Below are 7,792 nucleotides of genomic sequence, written 5' to 3' on the forward strand. Positions count from 1 at the left end.
TAAGAGAAATGATTAATACAGTCAATCATGTCTTATATTTAGATGGTCAACCATCAAACAAATGGCCCAACAAGGCACCTGAGTATCATGTGGATGACCTATCCATCAGCCCATTTTTTTTCAGCCGTCCATTATTGGCATAGTGTTGCTCAGCCGATGAGATATTATCACTGCCCTAAATTATGGAAGATGTCATCTCCAAAGTATGGCCCATTTAGAAAGTATGGAATGCTCAGCGGATGGTGGTTGTGGTCACGTGCTTGCAAGAAATGATCAGCCGTTACCTTCCGCATACTATAGATTTTCACCACATGTGCATATTTTCTCATGTGTAGGACATCCGAACCATTAAAATATTTGACTTCATCACAAAAATCATCAACACCAGAAAAAACCCAATAGGTGGGCAAAAACCCTATTCAAGTTGAGATCACCAGTCATTCTTTGATTTTTTTGGTGTGTCCCACCGAATAAATATTTTGGCCTGATGTTCAAATCACTTAATTCTCATGATGGGGATATTGTATTCAACCGCTCGGATGTCCTCAATATATGGCATTATGTCGGTACAGAAGGTGCAGTACAGCTAGCTTAAGGTACCAGATAATCTCTCGAGACTTTGTGTTTGAATTGTCATAATGGTGACAGAGATTCGTTGAAGAATGTTTTGAAAACCACTGTCTTTAATGCGTGAGCAATGATGAATGGCACAGGAATCTTCTGCAACACGCCTGCAAACTCACGCAATGCTTAAAAGTCACTAATTTGTGGGGTCTACTATACTGTAAATGTCTAATCCACTCCGTCGATCACGTTCTATCCTTGATGTTAGCTTAATTGATGAAAACAGCTTCATGGAAAATTCATAGGAGCCACATCACATGAAACAATAGAGATGGGATGCGGACCGTAGCTTTGTGTGTGGTGCAATGAACAAAAGCTATGGTGTGGCCCATAAGAGCAATTAATCAGACCTATCATTTTTATTTACTGTTCAAATAATGTTCCACACCTGATGGAGGAAGTAGATTTTACATATAGGACGTTATGGACCCTAAAAAGCTTGAGTGTTTTACCCGGGGCGTAGAACACGTGTTGGAGATTATCCCAACAAGAAATGCTTGTTGAATTGAATGCTGCTTCTAATCACCGAAGTTTTAAGGAGACCAACTCCATCTTAGTGCGTTGTTGCTCATGGAGATATATGGATCTACCGCTTCTACTTCTAGACCACCCGACTGGTCGTTGCTGGAAAATATCAATACCAACATGCTATGCTCGTTTTCAATTTTAGAACTTTAAACAGACAACTGTGACCTACTTCGGATGGTTGAGATTTAGAACAAACCATTCAGTAGATTTTATGTAATAGTGAAATTTCAACAATAGATAAATGGATACTCGTTTAAAGTGCTGTGACAACTAAATATGATCTCGTCATCTATGCCACATACGTTGGGTCACTTAGGAATGGATCAGTTTAATTTATACAATTGAGGTCATTCTATTTTTAAATTACATTAATTGAGTTTTCTCAACTTTTATAGTGAGATATATATATATATATATATATATATATATATATATATATATATATTAAAAACTGAAATGTAAAAGAACTTATTTGGAGAATGCATTCTCCTTTTTACAAATTGCTTGATTTCATTCATAGGTGGTTGAATAACTTTATTTATCTGTTTGAGATGATTGCTCATGGCCTCTCTATCTATCTTGGTGCTTGGTGTTATGAGTGTTTGTCTCGGATCAAGATATAAAAAGTGCAAGCACAACTGACATCATACACATATACTAACAACCAAATTTTATTCAAAGCATAGAAAGATATGACTATTTAATTTTCCGTAATATGACCATCCATGTAAAGGCCACCAATGGTCCAGCTACTTCGATGATACAATCAACAACATAATAGACCTGCGACAAAACAAAACAGATTTGTTCCGCAGTGAACCCATCCTCCCCTCACATGGAAGAAGCCCAGGGAAGTTCAAGAAAAATTGGGAGTTGATATGTTTTAGTGGTCTTGTCATCATTTGCTCAATGAACTGCATCCAGTCAATCTTCCCTCTCTCCCAGCACTTTCTTATGGTTGACTGTGGCCCACCATCACAAAACGTGTCATGATGACTGTTCGTCCTCATTCAAAATCTAGAATAATTATATTTCTGTTGCCTAATCTTGACCGTGGGCCACCTGATGACATCATAAAGACATTATATTCGCATGTGATTAAGGCATCGGACAACAAATGTACGTCAGCTGGCAAGGAAGCTTTTGGGATCTGAATACTTGAAAAGAAGAACGGTTCGTTACATCTCCCTGTACGGACAGAACATATTTCTAGAACGTTTCTTTTCATCCGCACAGTGATCTTGTGATATATATATATATATATATATATATATATTCTTTTTCATAATATGATTCTTGCAACTGGTTTCCGTTGAATGGCCTCAAAATTACAATCAACGGTGGAAAGTCCGCATGGAAGAGAAATGCTCTGGTGCTCTCAGAGCAATATAAGTTAATATAATTCTCCTAGTTTCATTGGGACACATGCAATTCAATCAAGTCATCTAAACTGTCCAATTAAGTCCAATACAGATTTCATGGGATGCCATTCAGACATCACAGCAATCTACTATCGTAACAATCCAATCATCAGCTCGTAATATAGACGGTCAAGATCATTTACACAAAAATAGGTGCATACTGTTGAACTGGTCACCTTGATTTATGTGTTTTATCCACACCATCCATCTGTTTTTCCAACTCATTTTATCCTAGAAATGAAGCAGATTTGAAGCTCAAGTAGACCACATCATATGAAATAGTGAGGATTAAATGCCTACTATTGAAAACTTCCTAGAAAACAAAAGTTTTGGATCGAGCTAATTATGTGCTTTACCCTCATCCAGGTCTGTGTAACCTTATGCATAATTTGGTTGACAAATAAACATCTTGGCCTTAGGAAGTTTTCACCGATGGGTATCATTATCATCACTGTTTTCTGTGATGTGGTCTAGTTAAGCTTTGGATCTGCCTCGTTTTTGGTCTCATGTTCTAAAATGAGTAGGAAAAATAGATGGTCAGCATGGATAAAACATATACATCATAGTAGGCCGCACACAGTCAGGCCACCAGGGATATCCCTGGTGATTGGATCTCTAAAGGAATCCGCGTCCCATTGTTGGACAATTAGCTACCTAATGTCATATCAATAATATTAGATATTAAAGTAGCTTGAGAGTCAGGTTTAATATTAGGGCTGAAAGTTAGGCCGGTTGAGTTGGTGCTCAACCCTAGCCCAACCCTAGCCCAACCCAAGGTTCCTATACCTCAACCTTAACCCAATCCAACCCAACCTCGGGTTAGGAATATTTCTCAACCCAAGCCCAACCCAAGCATGCTAGGTCCAGTTGGTCGGATGGATATATGCTAATATTTTTGTTATTCTAGTATACTTTAATACACGTCTTATTTTTTATACTCATGATTTTATTAATTATATATGTAGTTGTTTACCATAACGAACTTCATATTTTCTCAACAACCAAGGTAAAGATAGCTACTCCTTCAAAAGCCGTGTTGAGTTGCATGTAATCTATTTGGGAGAGAGAAGTTAGCAGGGATTTAACTTGAGTCATCAGAAATGATGTGGACCAATAAGACCCGACAACATTGGAATTTCATCTGCCTTCAACACAGATGATCCGCACTCAATTATAATTTACAAATAACTTATGCTTCGGGTTGGGTCGGGCAACCCGAGACCTCAACCCAAGCCCGACCCAAGTTTTATCGGGTTGGTGTTTGTGTAGCCCAAGCCCAAGACTGAACCCGATGCATCCTACTCGAGCCCAACCCAATGTCGGGTCAGTCATGGGCCGGTCGGGTTCTTTCAGCCCTATTTGTTAGTGTGTGTCCTTCTACACGGAACAGACACGGTACATCCTCACCAGTCTGGTGATGAAAAACATGACTTGGCAGTGCTCCCGCCATAGCTGACCACCATGACTTGGCATCCTCACCCTACATGCCGCATTCACTACGGCCGTTTGGACCGTCCAAATTGTAGCACATATTGTGAGTGGAGAATATCTATAAAATTATGATGATCAAGAAATCCAGACCACCAAATTATTTGATAAAAAAATGGGTGCTTAGGATAAAATATTAATCAATTTGTTGGTTATGCTCCATCATAATTTAGTCATCAATGTCATTGCTAATTTGGTTAGCGATATTAATGGCCTGGATTTATGATCATACATTTATATTATATGTATGGTTAAAGAGTCACAAAAAAGTAGTGGTAAACCAAGGAAAAAGTAGGCAAAATGATGTAGAAAGTGTTGAAGTGGTATGCATCTTGTGCAGAACAGACAAAAAACCTCTAAGCAAGATAAATAAAATCCCATATATCTTAGTTTTCAAGAAATCATATTTATGTTTTGACTTTTAAATTTGAAAATTTCACCTTGAAATAATTTCATTGTGGTGCTTAACAACTAATCGGCAACATTTTCCTTATCTAACGAAAGTTGTGAGCACACCTCCTGTAATGTTATCCATTTGGGTGGCGCCAACCAAACAAAAAGAAAATTTGTGCGTCGCCTATCATATAAGACCATTGATTATAAAACCAACACGTGCCCAATAGTGGTATATATGATACGTGTGACCTGTTTTCATTTTCCGTGGGTTCATCTGAATTATTGTACACTTACATTTTAACATATCAACAAAATTATAAGTGGTGTGCTCTTACCTTTCTAAAAAAGGAAGGCCCGAGGTGCACACACAATAGAGTTTGTTTCCATCTACATTACCATCAATTTGCACCCTAATAAAATCTTATCCTTTGAAAAAAAAATAAAAATAAAATTTGCACCCTAATGCTCCCTTTTTCAAGGACCTTGTCATAAATCAATTTTATTTTCTAGTAAAGATAGAAAGTAAGAAATGGTATTTCCGACAAATTCTCACAAAGAAAGACTCAATAAACAATAGAAAATGTGTTCCATGAGACTAATGTTTCTTTTCCTTTCCATGAATCCAAATAGGTCCTAAGGTCTGCCATCATTTTTCTATTTCCTTGTGATAACATGTGTCAGTCTAATTAATCATTCACATACAATTCTTTTCTAATCTGAAGGTGGATTTTGGGCCACCTAATCTCATATTAATAGTATTAAACATGAAAGTAGCTTGAGAATCTAAGGACCGTGAGCCACCTAATTTTTTTGAAGGGATTTTTACCATAAAATTCATCTAAGAATGAAAATTTACCAAATAGTGTCTTCACAAACCAATATTATTGGGGAGTGCTTTGCCAAAGTGACGCAGGGGAGGACATGAGGTCGAGCACTGTCTTCCTCAAGAGGATAACTACTCCGAATCCACGGAGCTTCTCTGGACTCCTCACAAAGACTTCTCGAATCCATGAGGAAAGAAAGCAGCAAAATAGAAATAAATTCTAATAAATTCGAAATTGATTAATCGATCCATGAAAACGAGTTCACAACCCTTTAAATAGGGGTACCAAGCAATGAGAAAGAAATTAGAATCAAACTATAACTAAAACTCCTAGAATTCGCGACTTACTATAAATAGTAAACTTAATATTTATAGACGGTCGTGATGTCTACTAGTGCGCAAGGTTCTCGGCCAAAAATAGTAAGTGTCCTATTTGGCTTCACCAAACCGTTCTCCTAATTATTCTAAGCTCTTTTCATGTTGGGCGCAACTCCTAAAGCCCGACGGATGAAGAATTATAATCAAACTAAAACTTACTATTTATAGTAAAAACGAAATTAAAACAGGGAAACGTCGATTAAGGGGTTTTTCACAATTTCGGGTTGCGCAACCCGACATAGCGGGGTTGGTTGGCTAAAGTAGCTCATTCTACTCCAAAATCATATATTTTACGTCAAATAACTCATTCCGGATTCTGAGATACGACCGATCTAAGGTTTGACAGTACGGATCACTTCTGTCGTCGACCGGGCCTTTTTTAATCCATCTTAGCTAGAGCTGGGCATCGGACCGAGTCGTATCGGATTTGGTCCAACCCGATCAGGTTCGAAATTTGTAGGTCTTGACCCGAACCCGATCAGATTCGGGACCGGATCCGAGTCATTTAACTCGAACAGATCCTAACTATTGCTGGCCTGAATCGATCCGACTCCGATTCGGTCAGGAAAACCGAGTCGGATCGGATTGAGTAACGTTTGGATAAAAAACTGATGGATGGTGTGGATAAACCAAAAAAAGCTCAAAATAGGCCCCACATAATTAACTCAGTAGGAAAAAATAGACGCTTAGCTTCTTGAAGAAGCTTTACACCAGATAGCTTCTTGAAGAAGCTTTACGCCACAGAGGCTTCTTGGAGAAGTTTCGTAACTCCTAAGTATAGTGTTCGGTGTTCTGTGGGGCCCAACATGATGTATGTGTGTCATCCATGCCGTCCATCTATTTTTATATATCATTTTATGATATGAGAAAAAAAAATGAACTATATCTCAATCTTAAGCGGACCACATTACAGGAAACAGTGTTGAATGAATTTTGACCATTAAAAACTTTTTAGGGGCAATAAAAGTTTTGGATCAAGCTTATATTTATTGTTTTCCTTCATCTGGGTCTTTATGACCAAATCAACCTATTGGATTTCAAATAAACAGTACAGTGGGCCTTCTGAGGATTTTAATGGTGAATATCCATTCATTATTGTTTTGCTGTGGTGTGGCCCACGTAAGATTTATATCCCTATACTTTTTGTTATCAAGCCCTGAAATGATCTGTAAAAATGGATGAACGGAATGGATGAAACACATACATCATGGTGGGGCCCACAGAGCACCGACCATCAGCCACGGGCGGGTGTACCGTGTACTTGCTCTGTAGCTAGCACCAGCTAGCCTACCTAGCTGATCTAGGTACGTGTCGTGCGAAGACGAGCACTGACGTGCCTCGAGCTCCGAGTTGTACGAACGGTTCAAAGGAGATCCACGTTACATGGCCCCACAGTGACGTGTTTACTATATCTACACCGTTCATCTATTTTTAGAGATCATTTCGGAGCATTATCCAAAAAATGAATCATATCCAAAGATCACCTGGACCACACCATAAATAGCAGCAGATATCATGATTTTCACCGTTAAAAAATTTGTAAGGCCCACCATAACGTTTATTTTACATCCAATCTGTTCATAAGGTCGCAAGTACCTGAAAAAACATATTTCATAAGGCCACAAGTACATGATTGAAGAGAAAAAAAAATTTCATATTCCTATGACCTTGAAAAGGGTTTCAATGGTAGACGTTCAATCTCCCTCTTGTTTTTGCAGGGTGGTCTAGTTGATGGTTAGATCTGCCTTATTTTTTGTCTCAAGCATTAAAATGAGCTCGCCAACTGGATGGACGGTTTGGATATAACACATACCTCATGATCAAATCCACAAAACTTGCTAATGTTACCTGAGTCCGTCCGCTTCTCGCCTTCTTCTTGCTAACTTTCTCAGTATATCTCTCTCCAGCAGTTAAGTCCAGGCTCTGAAACCTCCTTCTCGCCTTCTTTTTCCACCGAAATAGAGAAGCAAATATAGAGAGAGAATCTATGATATAGAAAGATGGAGAGAGATAGAGTGATAGGGACGAGCTCAAGTGTACATTGGGCGGGATTTTTTGGCGCCAAGGCGAAATCTTAGGCGGTAAAAGTAAAAATGAAATACACACACACACACAAATATATGTAGTCCAGATC

Source organism: Magnolia sinica, chromosome 14, assembly GCF_029962835.1.
Source record: "Magnolia sinica isolate HGM2019 chromosome 14, MsV1, whole genome shotgun sequence".
Classification (NCBI taxonomy): Eukaryota; Viridiplantae; Streptophyta; class Magnoliopsida; order Magnoliales; family Magnoliaceae; genus Magnolia; species Magnolia sinica.